Consider the following 24,830-nt stretch of genomic DNA (forward strand, 5'->3'; position numbering starts at 1 on the left):
CATTAAATTTTTTTTTCTTTTAAAACATTTTTATTTCTTTTAGAGACAGAGAGTGAGTAGGAGAAGGGCAGAGAGAGGGAGGCATAGAATCCAAAGAAGGATCCAGGCTCTGAGCTGTCAGCACAGAGCCCAAAACAGGGCCTAAACTCAAGAGCCATGAGATTATGACCTGGGCTTAAGTCAAATGCTTAACCCACCGAGCCACCCAGGTGCCCCAGTACATCTTAAAGGCTTTACCTTGCAGGCCTCACAGGGAAAAGCTGTCTTCCCCACACCAGACCCTGCACAACCAGTGTGTTGCAGTCTCTAAGGGGAGTTGCAGTTAAGCACCCAGGACCCATGGCTGGCCATCCTTTTATATGTATTTGCATTCCCAGCCCAGGTGCCTCCATTCCTAGGTCTCTTCATCCAAGCCCTTGGGTACAAGTGTTCAGGTATCTCTGTAAACTTCCTTTTTCAGGGAAAATGTCTTATTATCACCTAATGCTCAGTATTTTTCAGCTCCCACCTTGCTCCTTCTTCCTCCTCCTGGCTCCCAGGCCCATAAAACTGCTGGAGCCTTTTGCTTGAGCTTTCCTGAGCAGTGAGATTACCTCCATGTCTATACTGATCCACCAACTTTCAACCAGAACCAGAATTTTTCCATGGAGGAAAACTTGAACAGGAAGAGTAGGCAGTTTCTCAGTTTCAGCCTCTTAAATATTATATTGCAGTGAGTGATCTAGGTCTTCACTGTTCCCTTCATTTGGGCTCTTGCTGATCTAATTGACTACTTCTGAAGCCAACAGCTCAGCAATGTCCACAAGTCAGGCTCTTTCCTGATGCACCCCTGACATTGAACACTTGGTCTTATTATCAAGTTTAGGAGTAACTCTCAACTGTTTCTATTATCCAACTCCTCCCAGTAGAACATCTAAGATCATCCTTATTTAATCCCAAAGTTATGGCCAGATATTCAGAACTATAATGGAGAATCAAAGTAACATCATTCAGGAGGTCACCACTGTTGGCCTAAAAGTCAGCTAAACATTTCTTCCTTTTTCAATGCTTGCTTATATATTTTGAGAGAGAGAGAGAGAGAATGGGTGAGGGGCAGAGAATGTGTGAGAGAATCTCAAGCAGGTTCCAGGCTGTCATGCATAGAGATGTGAAGCTCAAACTCACAAACCATGAGATCATGACCTGAGCCGGAATCAAGAGTCAAGACGCTTAACCGACTGTGCCACCCACGTGCCTCCTGCTAAACATTCCTTTTATTTGAACTGTTCTCTTGTATGAAGTCAGACCAGCTGAATTTTTCATGTCTGGACTATATTACTTTATAATTAAAACTGTTGTTATCTGGGGATGAAATAAGAGAGTTAATGAGTTTCTGCAGCTTTGAGAAGCTGCAAATGAAAACATAATTTGGTTTTCTGGTTTTTATAAATTATATTAGAATGGATTCAGTAAATACCCAATGGGATACATATTCCCCAAGACTATCTAGAAACTCTTCTTTAATTATTTGAAAACAACTACTCATAGCCAATATTCTCACAAAGATGATATTCCATTAATAGTTTCCAGAATCAGGATTTTTTTTTCCACTTCTGAAAAGTATGTATGTTTCCTTTAATTAAGCAACAAGAGCTGTGTACTTTATACCACTTCCTCTCTTGCCATGACTTCTCTGAAACTCAGAGACAAGAATTTATTCAATAAGGTTTATTATTTTTAATTTTATTTTCTATGTTAACCATAGTTTTGATTTTTGTGCCTTTTCAACTCACTTTAATATTTTTTAAAGTAAGCAGTGTATAAAAAACAATAAATGAAATGAAGGACTGATATTTAATGAACAGTCAAGATACACTTATTGATTTGAGTTAAAGCCAAAAGGGGCACATCTCTTGACTTGCTAGATAGGATGCTGCCCAATTCATGAATCACTTAAAAAAGCCAATTCTATCTTCAAAACAAAACAAAAAGCAGAAAGGATATTAAAGGAATCCTTGCACACTAAAACAAAAGACTGCCTATAAATGATTCAAGAATAATTATAAGAAGAAAATAAATGGTTTTATTAATGGACACAACTTTATTAATTAAGCTCAAATATCATGTTCCCTGTTGATACTGAAGAATTATATTGATTTTTAGATAAATATACAAGATGATACCAATGGTCATTTATATTCTGCACTTTTTTTTAATTTTTAATTTTTTTTAATGTTTATTTCTGAGAGAGAGAGAGCGAGACACAGAAAGTGAGCACGGGAGGGGCAGAGAGAGACACACACACACAGAATCCGAAATAGGCTCCAGTCTCTGAGGTGTCAGCACAGAGCCTGATGCAGGGCTGGAACTGTGAGATCATGACCTGAGCTGAAGTCAGATGTTTAACCAACTGAGCCATCCAAGCACCTCTCTGCGCTTGCTTATAAGTCTTTCTTTTCTCTTGTCAAGTCTCCTAGGTCTAATATCCTAGGATATTAGAGCAGGAATGCAAGGAAAGGACAGGCAAGGTTTAGTTCTAAACTGTGTAATAAATGTTTGGTAGTTAAAAAAGTAGGCCGTGAGAAAAGCTGGACTAGTAGTGCACTTAGTAGCTGAGAGTGGTAGGAGCATGGAGAAAGATCAAAGTAGGCAGGCGGGATGCCTGCAGGTGCATGAAGGTAGCCTGACTTGAAGCTCTGAACAGGGAAACTGAGGGGCCTCATTGGAGTAGCACAGGGAAATGTGAGAAGGAGGGGACTTGCTCAGGAAGCACTGGTCCAGGAGGCAGGTGTGGCCATTCTACTGCTACAGATTGATCCAGGGATGTAGGCAGGAGGGAGAGACCTCTCTTCCTTTTCCAAGGAGCACATCAATCTGCTGGTAATGAGATGAGGGCTCAGATAATCTCAGCAAAACTGGGCTGCTCAACTCCCACGGACTGTCCTGCTGAAGGATAGTCCCTTGTACTTGGATTTTAAGGAGTCCCTTCAACTGCCATGAATTTTTGGCTTTTATAAGCCAGAAATCTGACAAGCTCCCAGAAAAGAGGCTGGGGTCTTTGACCAATTCAGATGGGGTATATGGAAGAGAAAGCCCAGTCCTTGTGCTTCCGGATGACTTAAAAATAAAACTCACTTCCTCTGCACATGAAGTTTAATGTTCTCTACCTGTTTACTCACTTACAGAATGGAGACAGTAATGCCAACCTCAAAGATTATAGGATGTTTTTCAGTTAGGCAAATCACATTATGCTATATTAAGTACCCAATAGATATTCTATTAACTATAGCTAATGATTAGTTTTGTTTAAAAAAATAGAACTTTGTATATGGCTTTATTATTTTATTTTGGCATAGTGATTATGTTTCTAATTAAAAAGCATTTTACTTATTTGTTTTTTAGAGAGACAGAGAGAGAGAGCAAGAGAAAGAGTACAGGGGAAGGGCAGAGAGCGAGGGAGACACAGAAACCGAAGCAGGCTCCAGGCTCTGAGCTGTCAGCACAGCACCCAATGCAGGGCTAGAACCCATGAACTGTGAGATCATAGCCTGAGCTGAAGTGGGAGGCTGAACTGGCTGAGCCATCCAGGCTTCGCTTTATGTTTTTAATTTTAAAAGTATTCATTATTTTTAAAAATAATTGCCTTAACTATTATATATTCATTTGTTGTGTATCTTGTATCTTCAATTTTATCTTCACCGTTATCTCTCTGTCTACTGCTTTCATCTTAGAAAATATTAAGAAGAGAGATTGAGGGGCTCATCTGCTAAAGATGAAAGACAAATGAATTTATATCCTCATTAAAAACTAAGGAAATTATAATTGCTTTCATTGAAAATCTGAGAGTTAGTATGCTAGGAAAGTCCTGAATATACTAGCCAAAATATGTACAGGGAACATACTCCATTCTGATAATAATCTATAGTTCATATGTTAAAAAATATGTGTATTGTAGACTGTTTTTTCTGACATTCCCCAATTAAATGACAAAATGATAAGCAGGCATGTGCTGTTTAAATCTTTAAAAGTTATGAGTATCAGTAAGAAATTAGAAGTAATACAAATCCAAACAGTTATTATTCCAGAGAATTACTAGCTTACTCAGACAAAGAAATATCCTATAATAAAGAGTATATTTGGGGGAGGAGAACTGTCTCAAATGAGGAAATACAAAAATATATCTATAGTAATGTCACTGCTACAAATATGTATAATCAGATGGTGACATTTTATTCTATTTTTTAATGTGTATTTACTTGAGAGAGAGAGAGAAAGACATGAGTAAGGGACAGGCAGAGAGAAGGACACACAGAATCCGAAGCAAGCTCCAGGCTGTGAGCTGTCAGCACAGAGCCTGACCTGAGGCTCAAACTCAAACTGTGAGATCATGACCTGAGCTGAAGTCAGACACTTAACCGCCTGAGCCACCCAGGTGTCCCTAGATGGTTACATTTTAAAGCTAAAATAAGAGTTATAACTTACTGAGCCAGTATAATGTTAAGAAATGTGTCATGTAACCAAACTATGAGAATTTGTCTCTACTATCATATTTGCCAATTTGGTGTATTTTCAAAGGTCATTTTTCTTCTCCCCTTATCTCAGTTTCTATATCTGCAAATAGCAGATAGTTTATAAGGCAAGTTCTTGACATATAGTAAATTGATCAATACATATTAGCTATTATTTTTCATTTGTGTATTCGTTTACTCATTTAACATTTACTGAGTGCCTACTATGTGACAGAAGCTGAGTTGGCAGAGAATGAAGGGACAGAAACATACCTTCTGGAACTTACATTCAAGTGAGAACTTATATTCTATCATGGTATTGTTATCATTAAGGGGTAGCTATTCATTAGGAACCACATTAGACACCTTGCATATGGTATCATATAAAATTAATATCAATGTTTTTTATTAAATGAAATGTATTCGTGGCAGGAAATGATTTTATTCATCAATGTAGTTACATGGTAAGGAGCCAAGTTAACAACTTGGTTCTAATATAATCCCTATTTAAATACTTTGGATCCATAAAAAATGATGGAGATTCAGAGGGTGAGTGAGTTAATGCAGTATCTTTTTGCGTGGCTGTCATGTTCCTGAGGGAAGAGAAGGACGGCTTGCAAGACGAATGGCGTCCTCCAGCAGTGGTAGAAGCACTGGCACCATGTTAACACCCTGACATGCCCCCTGTTCCAATAACTAGGATACATCGTGAGGATGGGGCACTGGTTGCGGAGTAAGCAGCTCTGGTTCATACACAGAACAAACTTAAAACTGGGCATATTTAGGCACCATGTTCTAGCCAACTTAGCTATCAACTATAAGTTAGAGTTTAATTCCTAGGTACATTCAGTAGCAACAGGCATTCATGTTCCTCTCATAAATAATTTGGACTTTCCATCAACTAGGTAAGAGCAGTTAGTAGATGAAAAGTCAGACGAAAATTGAATGAGGGTTGAGAATACAAAAGGCTTTCTTTTACCCCAGGACTTTTACACTGGCTGTTTCCTCTCGCTGAAATGAAAGAAGGCCACTTAGTTTGAATACCAAATTATCAGAGACTTCTTCCCTTCTTCCCAGCCTTTCTAGCTGCCGCTACTTCTGGTTTTGTTTCCCTCTTCAGTAAAACCTGAGCAAATAATGCTCAGATTCTTTTAACTCCTCATTCATCCTACTAATCACTCCATCAGGTTTTAATTGTCATCCTCAACGCTTTTATACAAATCATGAACAGCTCAAAGTTCACCTATTTGATGGGACTATATACCACGTGTTTGTCATCCCTCTGTGTTTGAAGCTGCACCTTTCTGAATAGTCTACTCTTTTTCATTTCCCATCTTGTCCTCTCCTGATTTTCCTTCTACTACCCTGGACATACCTTAAACTTACTGTTCTCTAAAACATAATTCTGAGTATTCTCAGGGACACAACCCTTAACCAAATTCTCATACTATCTTTGTGATTTTGTGTGTGAAAATCACAATGAAAATTGAAAAAAAAAACACATGGACACAGCGGAAGGAAAGAAAAAAATAGACAAAGACAGGGAGGCAAACCATAAGAGATTTTAAATACAAAAAACAAACAGGTTCACGGAGGGGTTTTGGGTCATGGGCTAAATGGGTGATGAGCATTAAGGAGGGCACTTGGGATGAGCACTGGGTGTCCTTTGCAAAAGATGAATCACTAAATTCTACTCCTGAAATCATTATTATGCTATATGTTAACTAACTTGGAATTAAAGTAAAAAAATAAAAAAGAAAGAAAATGTGATTTTCACGCCACAAAATCATCTATTATTTTCTGTGATTGGTATATTTCCTATGTCAGGGTTTGCAAAAGCAGTACCATCAATATTTGGGGCCAGATAATGCCGCATTTGCGGGCACTGGGCTGTACTTTAAAGATGTTTAGCAGAATATACCCACTGGACACCAGTAACAGTCTCTGACACCCAGATTGTCATTTAAAGTCTCCAGATTCATCGCATGTTCCTTGGGGGCAAATTGCCCCCAGTTGAGAACCTCTGCCTAAAGCAATGTCAAGAGACATTCATAGTTAAAACTAATTCAGAATGATCTTTGTCTACAATCTTGCTCACTTCCAATATAGCTTCTTTACTGCAATCCACACAAAACACAAATAACCACATCCCTCTGTTGCTATGGTGGTTTTCCGATCTGACTGCATATTGAAAAATCCTGGAGAATTTGTAATAAATAAAAACTCACACCTCATTTTCCCGTTAGTCCAATTTAACATTATTACTTTACAACTATTTTTCTGTGTCCCTAAATTATCCTTCTTTGCCTTGTCTTTCTGCAAAATCCAAGACTCACCTTATATACCACCGACTCTGGTAATCCTTTTCTATACCACCCACTGAACCCACCCTGCCCTGGCCCACCAGACTCTAGAAAAAGTTAGGCCACATAATCTCTTTCTCTCTCTCTCTCTGTCTCTCTCTCTGTGTCTGTCTGTCTGTCTCTCTCTCTATCTCCATACCAGTCCAGATTTTAAACATTTTTATATATTTTAAATACATATGTCATGTTTTATAATTTTTATAACTTTGCCTCCTAACACAAATCCTTATATATATTGTACATAATGTACATAACAGCTGCTAGTTATCTTTTATTATTATTTTCAATGAGTGGGACTTATTGCTTTGCCTATTTCTTTCAGCAAAGTGTACCACTATGAAATTTTAAAGCTTCTGGTTCACTTTTTTTAAGCTTTTTTATTTATTTTGAGAGAGAGAGAGAGTGAACAGGGGAGGGGCAGAGGGCTCAAGCAGGCTCCGTTCTCAGTGCTGAGCAGGGGAGGGGCAGAGGGCTCAAGCAGGCTCCATTCTCAGTGCTGAGCAGGGGAGGGGCAGAGGGCTCGAGCAGGCTCCATTCTCAGTGCTGAGCCCCGATCCCATGAACCTCGGATCATGACCTGAACCAAAATCGAGAGTCTGGTGCTTCACCAATGGAGCCACGCAGGCTCTCCTAACGCTTCTGGTTTACCATGGCCTATCAAACATAAGCCTGACTTTTTCCCGGTGCAATGCCCCTTTCACGGCAAAAGAGAAGTCCTAAACAGAATTACTTCATATCAAAGAAAATAACTTGATGGGGTGGGGGAAGCTTGGAGGCAGGTGGGTAACAAAAATTAAGAATGCACTTAACAGATTATAGAACAAACCAAAGTAACTGTAACTTAATCAAATATGAGTTTGCTTTTCTCACCTAGTAAGACTGAGAACAGGCAGTTGTTGATCAGTATAGTCACTCAACAACGATGTCAAAGACCTAGGTCTCTGTTCTCTCCCATCCTAAGAATGTTGGTTTTAATTTTCAGGTGATAAAATGGCTCTGTTCCTCTGAAGTTCATGTTCACTCTGGGGACAGAGGGGTATGGCTGGAGGTATTGAATTGCCTGAATCTGATCTATTTTGTCACCTTTCCCACTAGTCCCACTATCAGACTCCTGTTTCACCTGAGGGGACAGAACCATGTCATGTGCCCATCCATGGTTGCCAAGCACGGGAAGAAGAGGTTGTGGTTGGGGCCTGGGTGAGGTCTAGCAATACATTTTTGACAATGGGAAACCTATAGGAGAATACTGAGATAACACTTTGGTGAACATATAACATTCAAAGTCTATCCAGGAGGCTATAGTGACTGTAAGGGTAGATTTTTTTCCCCTTTACCTCTGCCTAAAGACTCCAAACAGAGAGACAACAGGAACAAAAAATGCAAGTGGGTAATACAGTCAAACCAGGGAGGTTTCTTAAGGAATGTCTATAAAGAAATATACCATTTAGGATCAGTCCCTCACATACTGCTCTCCCAAACTCACATTTTCAGAGTGACTGAAAGCCTGGGATTTGCATAAAACAAAAATCAGAAGTGCTTCTCTGAAAAAGTGTGATGCTGTGCCTCAGGATAACTGGGTCTTTCAGTTTTGATACTGGCTTGCAAGAGTGTTATCCTCTATAGACAGGCACTGAGCGGGAGGGGGTCTTAACCGGCTTTCTATACACATAATAAAGTGAAATCTACCAGCTCCCAGTAAATTATGCTTTCGTGAGAGATTTTTGGGATATAAGCCTAAATTCACAATAGCAATTACTTTTATATCAGTTACTTATTTAGTTCTTCGTTTTAAAACATGAGTGACTACACAAGGGTCAGGCTTTTTTGAAATACAAGAGAAAATACTAAAAATACAAGAGAAAAGGCCTAAGATGAATAAGTAAAAAAGTTAATAAGGAAAAAATGTATTGTAACTGGAGGAACAAATTATGACACATAAAATGGGCAGCCGGCTTGTGATCCTGTCTCTCTTCTCTCTGCCTCTCCCCCACGTATGTGTGTATATGTGTGCATGTGTGTGTGAATAATGAATGAATATATGAATAAACTTAAAATGAATAAACTTAAAAAGAGTTAATATAATAAAAAATCAAAAATAAATAAAAATAAAAATCCTTTCAAAGAAATTAAGATAACCAAAAACAAATAAAAAGAAACCATAGGAGACTGATGGGAAATGCAGACAGAAAAAGGAAAAGGTCATCTGACTGTGTATAAGTCAATATTCAGAGGAAGGCCTAGAAGATAAAGTCAAAGAAATTCAGAATATTTAGCTCATATAAAAATGAAGCAGAAAATATGGCAGAAAAAAATGTAAGGTATCAATCGAGGAAGTCCAATATTAGACTAATATAACTCCAGAGAGTAAAGGGAAAATGAGGGAAATACATTACCAATGAAACAGAACAATTCAATTTAAAAATATTCAAATTATTCTATTTTTATTATGAATTTAAATACAAATTTTATTATACTAAGGATAAGTAAAAAAGTGTTATTTCCAGAAAGCAATATTTGCCTAGGAAGAAATGAGACTTCACCGGCATCATTCTTCTCATTGTGAGTAACTGCACAAGCCCTTTGTAATTCTGAGAAAACCTATCTGCATGCGCAACTCTGACGGTCATCCAGTTCTATTCCCTGCGTGTAAAACCACCATTTTATGCCCCACTTATGATGCTGGGGACAAGGACTCTGCAAACCACATTTCTCCCATACCCACAAACCTCCTTGTTAAGCTCTACAGTCAGGGACGCTAACAAGGAGACTAAAATACCAAAAAGGAAGAAACAAACAATAGAGGGTTCTGCTGTTTCCAAAAGGAATGTTTTGTGTTCTCATCAGCATTTCTCTAACAACACTCTGTACCTTTATTACAGCAGTCGCCTCCCATTTGCCTTTTCCCTACCACCTGCAGAATCCCTTTCATCGCCCCTCTCAGAGATCTGAGGAAGAAAAGCATCTTGCTTTCTTTCACATGACAATGTATCATGAAGCTTTTTCACTGTCACCATATATGCTTTTACCTTATTTAAAAAATGCATTGCTGGGGCGCTTGGGTGGCTCAGTTGGTTGAGCGTCTGACTTTGGCTCAGGTCATGATCTCACAGTTCATGGGTTCGAGCCCCATGTCGGGCTCTGTGCTGACAGCTCAGAGCCTGGAGCCTGCTTCAGATTCTGTGTGTCCCTCTCTCTCTGCCCCTCCCCTGCTCATGATCTGTCTCTCAAAAATAAATAAATAAATGTTTAAGAATTTTTATTAAAAAAATAAAATAAAACATGCATTGTTTGATTTTGCATATATATCACTTTATTTCATGTTGGAAGAGGCATCTTGGTTGTTTCTATCTTTTACCATTGAAAAAAGATGCTGCAATGAGTCACTGAATATGTCATTCTCCACAACAGAAGGTAAAAGGTGGAAAACAGTACCAGAGAAGAGAGACACTGTTCTGATCATTTATGTCCTGGACAGGATGCCAAGCAACACTGGAACATTCAAGACAACAAGGAATCCTCATTTTATTGATATTTAAGATGTAAGCCATTTGCATTTTATTTTAAATTAAATAAGGTAATTATCATCTGCCTAACTGTATAAAATTAGAAGTGAATAAAAAAGGAAAATAAGTGGTACTATGAGCTCCATCAGTTCCTCATATTTTATGGTGGGAAGTCAACAAGGATGTCACTTTGGTAAGTCACAAGACAGAAATAACCTAGACAGACATATGATTTAGAATAATGGAGATCACCATCAGGAGAACTGAAAACATGAGAAGACATGCCAAATCTAATCACTTCTTTGGGGTATGACTGGAATGTAAACCATGACTCACCATTTGTTTACCTTAATCTCAACTCTGTGTGTGTGTATGTATATGTGTATACATGTGAAGAAACAGATTTTACTTTATTTGAAATACATTTTCTAATAACAAAACAAAACTATTTTGGAATCAAGTTTAGAGGCAAAATAATTAAATCTATTTAATGAAGATGACTTGCATGAGAATAATATTGAAAAGTGTAAATGATCCTTGAAAACAGTTATCTTTTGAAAATAGGAAAGTTAGTTTAGTGAAGAGACTAGGAATGCTTCAGACAAGATGTTTCCCTTAACATGTTAAATATGAACATATTGTTAATAGATCTTCAAGTATAATTATATAATTCATTAAAAATACTATAGTGTTAATTTCCAGTTTAATTACAGCTAATGTGTGCACCCAATCAGAAAGGTTAATAAATTATTATCTCTACTATTTGACCTAACTAAATCCTTCAGGACAATTCATTGAGGCCATAATACCAGCAGAGGAAATATGAATGTTTTTCTCCATCAGCACCGATAGAATTCTGGTTGATATTGACAAAGACAAACTCTCTGTGGCAGTGTGGGGAATAACACACAGAAGGTTACTGAGTTTGGGTACCAAGCCCGCAGTGTTTGCAGAGTGCACGCTAAGTCAGTCTAAAAGTATTCGGTAAGGGCTGCAGCACAGAAGGGCTAACCCAGACCCTGGACTGTGAAGTCAGTCAGGCTACAGAAGTCATGTAATGAACACTGTGACAAAGCACAAAATTAAGGAATTACGAAGCTTAAAATGAGTCTAGAAGGTGCTTTAGATTACTTCCTAGTACGAACTGAATTCATCCAAAAAAGACAATGTTTTTGATCAAAATATTCAATATTGTAAAAACATTTAAAATATTTTTAGATTTAGAAACATATCTAGAATTTAAAATATTTTAACATGTGCTTAGAACAACATATTTGTGTGCAAATAATATACATTTAAATTCAAAATATTATTGTTTCTCTATTAAACCAGCAGTCTCTTCATTCCTAATGTTTAACTCCTATTAGTGTTCCTTTCAATTTCCTATTATATTTTCACATGTATATATTTTTATAAAAATAAAAATATATAAATTACTTTAGAGAGGTACAATTGGCATGAAAAAGCTGTATATATTTAATTTATACAACACAAGGTATTTGGGGATAAGGAAACACCCATTAAGCCATCACCAATTACTAAGGTGATAGAAATATTTATTATCTTCCAAAGTTTCCTCTCACCTCTTTTTATTATTATTATTATTGTTGTTATTACTATTATGTGTGTGTGTGTGTGTGTGTGTGTGTGTGTGTGTGTGTATGTGGTAAGAACATTTGACATAAGATCTAGCCTCAAAGCAATTATGTTTCCAATACAGTATTGTTTGCTATAGGTACTATGCTGTTTAGTATATTTCTAGAAATAATTTATTTTGTATAACTAAAACTTACAGCCACTATTCTACTCTCTGCTCCTATGAATTTAACTATTTGAAATTCCATATGTAAATGAGATAGTACAGTATTTGTATTTCTGTCTGGATCATCTCACTTAGCATATCTTCCTAAAAATACATGTTATTGCAAATGGTAAGATTCCCTTCTTTTTAAGGACAGAGTAATATTCCATGGTATGGTATTTCACATTTTTCTTTATCCATTCTCCTGTTGATGGACACTTAGATTGTTTCCATACCTTGGCTATTGTGAATAATAATGCTGCAGTAAACCCTGAGAAGCTGTTAGCTCTTTGAAATTCCTTCAGTTACACATTGTTTAATCACATAATGAAATTCTCTGATTCTTACATGGATTCTTGACCATTTACATTTCTCTAAAATGTTTTAGTGTGATTTTGCTGCCTCTTTATCATTCTTTCCTTTATTTTATTTATTTACTTATTTGTTTGTTTGTTTGTTTAATATTTTTACATGTCCTCTCCAATGTTCTTTTGTTCAGGAACTTCAACAACTTAGTTATTTTCAATAACTAAACATATTAAAGTTAAGTATTTCCACAATTTTTACTGAATCACTCTTGGCATTTTTCACTGATTACTATATATATTTAGATCACTTAAAATTTTTTAACTATGTATATATATTTTATTTGTTGACAATTTATTTTATTTTAATTTGCTACCAAAAAACAATCTTTTGTGGTGCCACCATATTTTGCTTCACAGCTTTAAAAAGCTCAATTTTCCCTGATAACTGGTTGAGAATTAAATTATCAATTCTCAAATTGCTTGTTGAGTTTCCAGGTTGGATCCTGGTAAATTATTTTACATGAGAATAAATGTGCTATACTTTAATATTACTACTTCCTGTAATATTTTAGTAGATATAGATTTCTACCAGACAATCACCACCTGTATATAATTCAATAAAATGCAACATATGTTATGCCAAATTGGCTGATCAAACCTTTATAAAAACAGACGTCAGTTTAACAAGTGAAATTTCTAGACACATCTTGGGCTAAACCATATTGGGTATTGCCTTTCACAAAAATAAAGCAAAACACCAAACTGTCATTATTAAGTTCATCTCAAAGAACAATCACACTGTAACCTTGGAAGCAGATATATAAATTATATACTAGATTGCACAAATATAAATAATTATACTTTTTGAATAGGGGAAAACCCAGGAAGGGGTACTGGCTGAGTTTGACAAGTTGTGCCCCATAGAGCACTACTCAGTCCTAGATATGGATTTGGCTTGTGATACTGGGAGTGCTGCTTACAAAAATCTCTGCAAACAGGGTCTTCTAAAAGAACCCAAAAAGAGTATTAAAATGCTGGTCAATGGACTTACCATGTACTCCTTTCTTGACTAGCTTTTTGAAAAAATAACTCCTCCTCCTCATCTGTTTCTGGACATAAACTGAGCCAGTGCTTACTATTTAAGGAAATCAAATCCCTGGAGACCAGAGATTGCAATAATTACCTAGGTATCCTCAAGGATGCATAAAAATAAGATAGAGGCAGTATAATAACAGAAGACTTGACAAGTATGAAAAAGCAAGAGCAAGTCAGTCCATTTGGCTAAAGTTTCTGTAGAGTGCATGCATGTAAAAATTCTCATAGATACAGTTTTGTTTTGTTTTGTTTTAATTGCAGAGTAATGTTTTATTCTCCTTCTGATGAACAGGTAGGTTTTTCCATGTTTGCTATAATTCTGAAATAGATATAATACATCTCTCTAGACAGATGTGCAAGAATTCTTATAGGACATGTATACCTACTATTTTCACAGTATGGGCCACATAAAAAATGTTACCATTTGTACTCTGCAATGTTGGCACCACATGAAATTGCTCTTGAGTGAAGGGAACTGGTCTAAGAGAAATACCTCCTGTGCTATAATCCATTTGCAGACAGGAGCTGTATAGTACATCTGTTTAATGGCACTACAAAAAGTTGGGTTATAATATGGTCATTTTTTTCTTCTTTCAGTTCTATTACTCAGTCCCTACCTAAGAACAAAATGAAATGCAAAATTAAACATTTTCCCTTTGACCATGATCATGAGTCCCCTGCTTGTTAGCACTCTTAGTCTTTCCTCCATTCATGTCTTCATTTTCTCCTCTCCCATTTCCTTCTCACCTGTTGTTCCCACACTGACATTTAAACACTTTATAAATAGCTCATTCCAATGTCATCAATCTCTCTCATTAGGCAAATCCCTAGATAATTATTCAGGTTCATTTTGTTTAATTTTCTACAGCCTTTGGCATAAATAACCACACAGCGATCCACTTCAAACTTCTTGTTCTCCATGACATCATTCTCTGCAAGCATTCTTTATATCTTGTGATTTCTCACGGATTTCTTTTATGGGACCCTGTTCTTCAGCCACCTTCTAAATGTCGAGCTTCTATGGTTCTACACTTAGCCTTAAATGCTCACTTTGCATATCTTCTTGAGTGTGTCCACACCCCCACGGCTTTCTTCATCTCTTTATTACTAAGTGAGTAACTTCAATGTAGTCATTACAGTTACAACATTGATATTTTTTTAATTTTTTAATGTTTTTATTTTATTTTTGAGGGAGAGAGACAGCATGAGGAGGGGAAGGTCAGAGAGAGGGAGACACAGAATCCGAAGACAGGCTCCAGGTCTGAGCTAGCACAGTGAGATCATAACCTGAGCTGAAGTTGGACACTTAACCAATTAAGCCACCCAGGCACCCCTAGAACACTGATTTTAACAAAAGTCTAATTTATGCCCTACTACAGCTTTGCTATAATGGAGAGAGGCATTCTGTAAAAAAACTCAAATGCATTTTCTTATATGTGCCATAGTTCAACATAAAGAAGAAGGATAAAAAATATTGTGGGGTTAGGAAGAAGGAAATACAGTTTGCTATTTTATAAGTAATGTTAATTGGCAATGTGTCACTGATAAAAGAGGATTTGAGCAAACACCAGAAAGATTTAAAAGGGAACAGGCTATGTACATATTAAGGGAAAATCTGTTCCTGATAGAAAATGCAGCAAGTGCAAAGGCCCTGCACCAAGAATATTATTGAAATGTGGTCTTGTGTTTGAGGAACAGCAATGAGGACAAAGACCCAGGAGCTGGGTCAGGGATCCTCTATGGCTTTGAATGTCATTGTAAAGACACTGGATTTTATTCTAAATGGGCTAGGATGGCAGTAGAAGGTTTGTACATAAGTTACAGAATCTCACATATGCGTTAAAAGGAACAATCTTGCCTGTACTGTTGAAGTAAAAGCAGAACAGTGAGAAAAAAAGGGAGTTCTTGCTATTATTCAGGTAAAGCATGAAAATCTTGAGCCAAAGATTTTGCTGTGGGGGTGATAAAAACATTCACATTCTAAATATATTTTGAAGACAGAAGCAACAGGAATTCAGGATTTACTCACAAATTGTATGTGGGGCATGAGATAAGGTATCAAATCACAGATGACACTAAGGGTTTTGCCTTTCCAAATGCCGAGAGAGAGAGAGAGAGAGAGAGAGAGAGAGAGAGAGAGAGAGAGAGAGAGAGGGAGGGAGGGAGAGAGGGAGGGAGAGGGAAAGGAGAAGATTCTGGAATGAGCAAGCTTTAGAGGAAATATTGTAGTTTGAAATACTAAATTTAAACAACAAGAGAGAACACAGATACAGACGAAATCAGGAGTCATAAGAAAGATTCATCAAATAAAATCAGTCCTTCTCTCTCCACTCTGGGTAAAACTATACATTTTTAAAGCATTATCATCACTCATAACTGTCTTCTCTTCTTCATCTTTTGTTACACCCTCAACCCAAGCTAGTCCAGGATCATGTAGTGCATCACTTCTTCATGTTCACCTGCTGAAACCACATGCTTACTTGCTGAAATCCTAACATTAACTACAAAAAAGATAGATTCTGCATTCTTTTCCTATTTAATTTTTTACCAAAACTCAAGAATGATGACCAGTCCCTCGTTCTTGTAACTTTCTTTTTACTTGGCTTCATGACATAATCTTCTATTTGTATTCTTCTCCTCTTTGTTTTGGATCTTCATTCTCATTCTCTCTTGGCAGGCATATCTCTGTCTACATGCCCCTTAATATTTACGGATTAAAATTTTGCCCCTCTTCTCTTACTATTTTGTCTCCCCCTTGGTGAATCTCATCTACAACCACAAGTTCAAAAGCCACCTCACAGATTTCATCCTACACCAGTCATGTCCCATGTGTTTCAATTGTCCACTTGATTTCTCATTTTGGACATCTGAAAGGTAACTGAAATTTCATCTGTTTTGAACCAAATGACCTCCTCTATCCAGAATCTGCTATTCAGTGGTAGAAGAGTGCTTTTAAAAAATTATACTCTCTCTTCCATATCTAATCCCTCATTAATACAATGACTTTACTTTGAAAATACCACTTGGATCTGGCCACTTCTCCACTTACTACCACCTAGTCTAATCTACCATTACTTGCTGCCAGGGCCCCCGCAGTGTCTTTTTGGCTCTCAAAAGGACCTTCTCTTGTATTCACTCTGCATCCTAATTCCTCACTTAAGCAATTTAGCAAAAAATGGAATTTTAAATTTATTTGTGTGATTATATGATTAATGTATGTTTTCTCACTAAATTAATGATTTTGTATAACCACAAGCAACTCCGGTGTTAAGTACAAATTAAAATGAATATGCAAACATGTCTTTACTTGTTCCGTCCATTAATTTTCTAGGCCACAATCTCCAAACACTAATATTTTTCCTATCTATCTCATAGAGTTGTGTTTTCAATGAAGTAACTATGTACAAATACTTTACTTTGTTTATTAATCCAAATTTTTATGACACTTTAATTTGTAGGATTTGTAATAATAACTACTATTTGTTTGGAACCTTACATATTTGGGCTATTTTCTTGTAACTTTAAAATGTAGCCTTTCAAGTTCTTAAACTATTTAAATGAGTAAGATTTTCATTCACTGAAAAAACGGAGACTCAAGCAAATTATATTCTCAAGGTCCTGTAGTTTCTCTTTGGCAAATTCAGATCCAAACCCAATTATTCAAAACCCAAGTATTTCAAAGCCTCTGTTTATTTCATTTCAGAGGGCTTTTTTTCATCTTGAAAAGCTATGTAGACATATAATGAATAATAAAAGCATAGACATGTGCTATGCCTGATCAAATCCACGGGTCAATTCAGGAACCCCTCCTGAACAGATACAATAAAGGAGAGCATGACTGGTAGACTTAAAATGACAACTCAGATACATATGTCCAGTTGTGTCATGACAACGGTAAACTCACTTTACCACCCCTGCTGGTCAACTGCTCTAGCAAAAACACAGATCACGCTACAGAAGACAAATAACATGGAAAAAACATACATATCACATGTATGAAAAGCTTACATATTAGAACTTTAACACAATATGTTCATATATCATTGTGTGCTATATGACTTTGCGGGCTGACATACAGAAATGCAAATGAGCGAGACAACACAGTGTGCCAGAAAACATCATGATGGAGTTGGGTCTTGGAAAAATCCTCTGATTGTTTGGTAAGATTTGGAAAGATACAGGGAAGGTAAGTAGAAGAAGCAGAACCCAGTAAGAGATTGAGGATACTTTACCAATGACAACATCTTAAACTTTTTCGTAAGACATAGTTTCTGCATTTATCTTATTCATAAAAGGGACTCTCTGGAGTGAGACGCGCTACCATTGCGCCACGAGGTCATTTAAAAGGGACTCTCTAAAACTCTAAAACATTTTGCAAGTTTGTAGTATGCCATCTGTGTGTGTGTGTGTGTGTGTGTGTGTGTGTGTGTGTGTGTGTATTTCATATAGACCACCATCACTGCTATTAAATCACCATTCTCTACATACAATCAGGGTTTTCTGAAAAATTATATTATATTCATTTTTATGTGACAGTGGCCCCAACATTTGCTCTTGGGTTTTCTTTACTTTTTATTTCTCTATCTCTATATGCAGGGAGGGTAAGAAGTGTCGGGGAGTGAGACTACTCACAAGTATAAAAAGAAAACCATCATTTAAGGAATCCTGTTGTGATTTTTTTCATACCACTGATAATTGAGCTCTAAATTATCACCTTTTGGAGTTTAAATTGTCTTTTATGGCTTTCTCATTTTTCCTCACATGGAAAATACGAAGTCTACATGTGTCTTACAAAGGATTGTGGCCTAGAAGAAAGCAACGATTATCAGGAAAGAGAACAAAAAGCGAGCATAAGTCAGTAATTCTTTATTTTGCATGCAAAGGGATGTAATTACTTTTCTAAGTGGACTTCTAGCTAATGGGCAGCTGATGACAACAAAAGCTTAGATTATAGAGGTTGTCCACTTCCAGACACACAGCCTTAGTGGCTTTATAGCTCCTTACTAAGTTCAAATTCATTTCAATTATTTTGGAATTAGTGCAAACATATGCCAGATGCAGCTTCTTGTTTCTTAATCTCCCATGAATATAGATTGCAGAGAAAGACTAAGGATGACTTTCCTTTATACACTCACTTGAGGGCTCAGTTCCAGCTTCTTTCTGGCCTTCTACACATCTATTCCTCCTCTATTGCCTTCTGTCTCTATATATCCATGCACTTGAATGTTATATGTTATTTGAACACAGTTTAAATGAAGTTGCTTTTACAGCACCAAAGACTTAATCATCCATTTCCTATATAAAAGGTAGCTACTTTTTTGCATGGACCTCAAGTATACTGTAGTATAGAGGTGGAATTTAAGGAAAGGTATTAAGCAGGCTGAGGTTGAGCTTATGGGCAAGTAATAAATTGTATCATGTATCTTGAATGTATCATAGATAAGCTGCTATATTACAATTGCCACTTCAGATAGCTGTGAAATTAGGTGATTAACTAGTTGGTACTTAACCTTCTAATTGCTGTATAAGTCTAATTACATGAAATAGAAGTGGGGATTTTGATTTTTTACTTTGCTTTTCTGTTTGGAGTGTCATTGTAACTACTGTATTGTAAACGATGGAAAATAATTGCATATGTTAAAAAATTGTGTTACATTTAAAAAAATTAAAAAAAATAAAAATGTAAGCATAAAAAAACTTAAATTACAAAAATAAAAGAATAACATGAAAAAAAACCAAACAAAAACAAAGTACACTCCGCAACATTGTTTAAAATAGATTATGTGGGTATTGGTTTCAATTAATGGCCACCACACAGCAGAGTTTCATAACCATGGTGGCACCAGGAAATGCTCAAGAGAGGGAGCACTGAGTATGCTCTTGGCACATAGGAACATCAGTGCCCAAGGGAGAGTGTACTGTAAAGCTAACTTGGAAGTATTTGTCCTGTGCGGGGATTTCAGTCGGAACTACATATTGTATTTAAGTGAAATAATTGATGCACTATGTGAATGCCCCTTTAACCTATTTTATTTGTGATTCCAAATAAATGACTAAATCACAAAGGAAAATTAAGAATCAGACATAAATTATATGATTCCTCCACTCATATATAACAAAATATATAAAAATGTGTATTAACATTTCAATATGTACATATACACATATAGGTTTGTTTATAAATTTTTATTTCAATTCACTTATCAGTATGTAATACTCATAAAAGTTAAGTATAGGTATGTGTCAACACATACCTATATGTAAACCTAGTAGCACTGGTAAATGCACAAATGTTTACATATGTAAACCTAGTACATAAAAATGTAGTATTTCAAAGCTATAGAAAAGCTTACTTAAAAAGTTATGTTGGTACAGGGGGGCCTGGGTGGCTTAGTCAGTTAAGCATGTGACTTCAGCTCAGGTCATGATCTCATGGTCTGTGGGTTTGAGCCCTGCATTGGTCTCTGTGCTGACAGCTCGGAGCCTGGAGCCTGCTTCAGATTCGATGTGTCCCTCTCTCTCTGCCCCTCCCCAAGTCATGCTCTGTCTCTCTCTCTCTCTCAAAAATAAACATTAAAAAAATTATGTTGGTACTAATGATCAGTTACTAAAAAAACCCCACAACTCTCACACTTAACATGAAACAAACCCTGTGTTTACTGATATCTTATGGTAAAAATTAAGCATTTTATAAATTACAGGTGAATCATCAATGTCATATAGCAAGGATATTTCTAAGAATGAAGCTAAAAATGGGAAGAATAAAGAAAAAAATGTTAGATTTAACTACAGAAACATTAAGATTTCCCTTATGGAAACTACTTCCAACAAAATATTAAAAAAAATCATAAAGTGGAGAAGAGTAAGATCTGGTAAAAAAAAGTGTCTTGTAACACTTATGAGAAATGATAAGCAAATATCCCTACTATAATAAAAATTATAGCGGTTTAAAAATGACTAATTATTCTAGTAGAATGAGATATTCATATTTTAAAAGTAATTCAAGACTTAAAAAAAGAGCATCAATGGAAATCCATTGTTCAAATGAAAAGATGAACTAGTAAGAAAAGGAAAATGAAAACAATAAAGACCTACCACCCTTTTACTTACTAGAGTGGCAAAACGTTAATCATGATGATGGTGTGTGTTATGATAAAGTCACAGAGATGTAAGTGCTACAACATTTCTGGAGACAGTTGAGTAATACGTGTAAATATTTTAAATGTGCATACTTTATGAATGATCAATAAATTGTAATTAGAAGAACAAAGCTAAGAAAATAATAAGTTAATTAATCAAAGACATTTTTAAAGGCAATGCTTGTAATAGGAAAGTTTCTTCAATAATTTACACAATCAATAATGCAAGCTTGGTAAAATAAATAGAATATATATGCCATGGAATACTGTGCAGTTAGTAATAAGATCTAGATTATCTACTCCTAATATATTTTATGCACAAGCAGATACCTATAAATTGTCTGGATCTTATGACTGAAAAATACCTAGGACATGTTGTTTAGCAAAAATAAACCTTACTAATAGAGTTTCATTTTTTGATAAGTATATACAGTAAATATAGATGGTGACACATATATTAATATAGATACAGATTTGGATGCAGATAAAGACAAATGCAGATTTGAATAGATATGTAGTTACATAGCTGTGTGCATGTATGTAAGTACACATATATTCACAGATAAGAACTGTCAAAATGGTAATAATGCTGTTGAAATAGCAATACGAGCATGCTTCTCTTATGATTAACGACTGTGTAGCAGTTTTCTGCTCAATGACTTGTTTAATTAAATAAAACTTTGGCATATTTTATGACGTTTTCTTTTGTTAGAGAGAGAGAAGGAGTCTTAACCAGGCTCCACACTCAGTGAGAAGACCAACACGGAGCTCGAACTCACAGTCATGAGATCATGACCTGAGCGGAAATCAAGAGTGGGACATTTATCTGACTGAGCTACCCAGGCACCCCTTTATAACATTTTTAATTTGGGCTTTTTCTACCAAAACATTCTAAAGGCGCAGTCTACAGTACACACAAAATAAAACATTTAAGACACTTCCCAGTAAAAAGATACAAATAAATGCTTTTCATTCAAAGACAGCACAATGACCATGTGTCAACATGGACTCCATTAGTTGACTACACCAAGGTAGTACTGAATCTAAGATACTATTGCAGATATATCTGGTTCCTCAATTTTATGCAAGTTGCAACAAGCCGATTCAGTATTGTTTCTCTTTTAAGAGTTAAGATATTTTAATTAATATTATTAACACTTAATCAAGTCTGGCAGAAATTAATGTACTAGGTATCTACATATATACCATATCAGTAAATTAAATGCTGGCCTCATATTTAATTTAGTAATTCCTCAATATTATCATAACTAAAACTTGACATTTTGATAATAATTGAGATATCATGTGAAGGCATTTTAGAAATATACCTTAAAATCTTTTTATGAGCTTTAGTTAAATGAAACATACATGAATAATGGGGAAATATGAACATAAAATTCACAGCAATACTCCAAGTCATGTGTGGACTGGTTTATAAGAAGCACACTATTTGTCTCATTTGTCTTGCAATTATTCTTGGTGACAGTACAGATATGGTGATTTCCTGCAGTACTAAATTTTCCCCAAATTTTCCTTGACATCTAAGTTAAATGCAATGTTTTGCCTGTCTTAATAAATTCATATCTTTCTTTTGTTTTATTTGGTGTTTTGTCAAGACAATTCAGTACACCTATTACGATTTTTAAATTAAAAGAATGTTATTATCACATCAATGCTATGAAGCTTGGCATGTGAAATGAAAGAGAACATCATCTTTACCCTCCTGATGGGCCACATGCAGAAGTCATGCTATTTTCTAATTATGTAGATTGTGCTCTGAGAAAAAAAGATGCAGAGAAGGACCAGCAGCAATAAAGTGGCTTTAGTTATCAATGTTTAATATGCAGCAGAGGCTAATTTAGCAAATGAAAGCCACAAGAGAAACATAAATTCTCAGTAATAAAGACCTTCATGGGTATCTAGGTCAATTCCCAAAATGGGGATGCTATTAGGGGAAAGACACACAACCTGGTGCATGTCACTTACAGAGGTCCATTTTCACCCAAAGGAAATTTTTCCCTCTGCCAAACATGCCTCCGCAGAAGAGCCTCGACAATTAATTAAGCCAAAGTTAATGATCTATGCAAATGGACTAGTTTTATACATTATACTATAATTTAAGTATCTTGGAAATTTAAGAATACCCAATGTATATGCAATGTATACATTACTCACGAGGATAAAGATCGTTCAGGGATAATTAGTGCTCAATCCTGCTACTTCCATGTTGTTCTATACTGGTTACTCACCTGTCCACCACAGTAAGGTCGAGGTCTCTCTCTCTCTCTCTGTCTCTCTTTATCTCTCCCTCTCTCTCTCTCTCCCTCCCCCTTTCTCTCTCATATTTCTGGTAGTGTATCAGAGCAGAAAGGAGATGTAAGGGCTGTTTTAACTGTTGTAGAAGCTACAGGCAAACTTTACCAGACTATTTTACCTTTTTCTTTCTTAAAGATACAAGTTAGGCTTGAGAAAAAGTCTTTGTAAAAGAAAGAAAAAAAAGAAGAAAAAGCAACGAAGAAAGAAATATAAATAACTTTAATTGAGAGAGCGTATTTCATAGTATTCTAGTAAAGAGGAAAAATTAGAATTTATATGGACAAGCAGCTCTTAAACTATGTGAAGTGCTTATAAAAAGGTAAGAGAAAAAATAAGGAAAAGGAGAATATAAGATTTTCTAAACATAAACAGGATAGACATCAAATATGTTTTAAAAATAAGCGTCCTCACATAATACTCCTAAAATGCACAAACTAATTAAAATTGTTGTAAGTAATAGTAAAATGTAATACAGAACACACGCAGGATTGTCTATAATACAAACATCATTGTTCCCTAATGTGAACAAAATATTAAAAGTAATGCATAATTAGATTATAACCATTAAAAATGGAAAAGAAAATTCTCAAACGTTACATAGCATATTTGAAAAGTTACCACTTATGCAAAGCAAAATTCCTCCCACATCTTCCCAGTTGAGTAATAGTCTACCAAGTTTACCAGATCTTAGGAAACAGTTTCTCTTTTGATGCATTTAGCACAATCACAATTACCGTCTTTGTAATTTGAAAATGTCATTTCCTTAATTTAAGACTTGTCTTCCATGCTACATTGTACAGCGTGGAACCAGCCTGGGATTCTGTCTCCTTCTCTCTTGGCCCCTCCCCAGCTCTTTCTCTCTGAAAAGAAGTAAATTAACATTTTTTAAAAATCCTAGTGGTTAAAGTATGAAGATTACAGTTCCCCAAATTTAAAGCAGACTCCCTAGCCAAAGGCAAATTTCTGGAAAACAGATATCCACTTGTGACACTGGGACATGAAATGTCACTGAACAGGCTCAAACTAATCAGCCATATGCTCTGTTTGTTTTGTTTCATTAATTCTCCTCTACCTCTGCCCCAAACACAAGGTTTAATACATTCACAGGTTAATGCAATCACCTGTGATGCAGGTCTCACATCTTTGGCTGCAACAGTCAAGGACATCTGTTTTTTAAATTATAAATTGGGATAGAGATTATAGAAGAAGTAATGAATGTTTTTAAGGAAGTTAAATATTTATTACTTAAAATGTAATATATAATTAGTTGCCACAAAACATCTCCATTAATGAAAAAATACAAAAATATTCAACACTGATTCCTGAAATATACATAGTATTTTACGGCTTAGAAACCACAATAAACTATGAGCCCAGCATTATTGTCTCTGCTTTACAGGTGAGAGAGTAGAGAGGCTAGACGAAGTTAGGACTCTGAGTCCGCTTTTTTGACGTTAAGATCAATGCTCTTTCAGTTACACCCAAATTGAATCTTTAGCCTGATTTGGTTTGTAGAACTCTCCAACTGACACAGTCTCTACCTGTCCTCAGCTGTCACTGTCTAAATTTCCCAATTCTTTAAAAGCCCTCTGTAGTTTAGAGTTAAGGTGCATCTCACCAATTTCCAGCCCTGCTGCTGTGCTCTAGCTCAGGCAATGGATTGTTCGTACTTAAATTTCAGTTCTTTAATTAATTACTGCTGCTTCAGACTGGCTAGTCAATGGCAGAATCAATCAAAATTCCTTGACCTTTGTTTATTTCCCCAGGTGAAATCCTAGAGGGAAAGAAGTATCTACAGTCATCTCTTTTCCCTGATGA

General features: G+C 35.9%; 1 protein-coding gene and 1 long non-coding RNA gene across 2 annotated transcripts in view; both read right to left on the reverse strand.

Moving 5' to 3' along the window:
• The window catches only part of GALNTL6 (polypeptide N-acetylgalactosaminyltransferase like 6), a 1,123,375-nt gene that overhangs the window by 844,566 nt on the left and 253,979 nt on the right, over positions 1–24,830 (reverse strand). The gene's annotated exons all lie outside the window — the stretch shown is intronic.
• The window catches only part of LOC115291288, a 166,757-nt gene that overhangs the window by 108,636 nt on the left and 33,291 nt on the right, over positions 1–24,830 (reverse strand). The window lies entirely within an intron of this gene.

This window comes from Suricata suricatta, chromosome 1, assembly GCF_006229205.1.
Source record: "Suricata suricatta isolate VVHF042 chromosome 1, meerkat_22Aug2017_6uvM2_HiC, whole genome shotgun sequence".
NCBI classification, from domain to species: Eukaryota; Metazoa; Chordata; class Mammalia; order Carnivora; family Herpestidae; genus Suricata; species Suricata suricatta.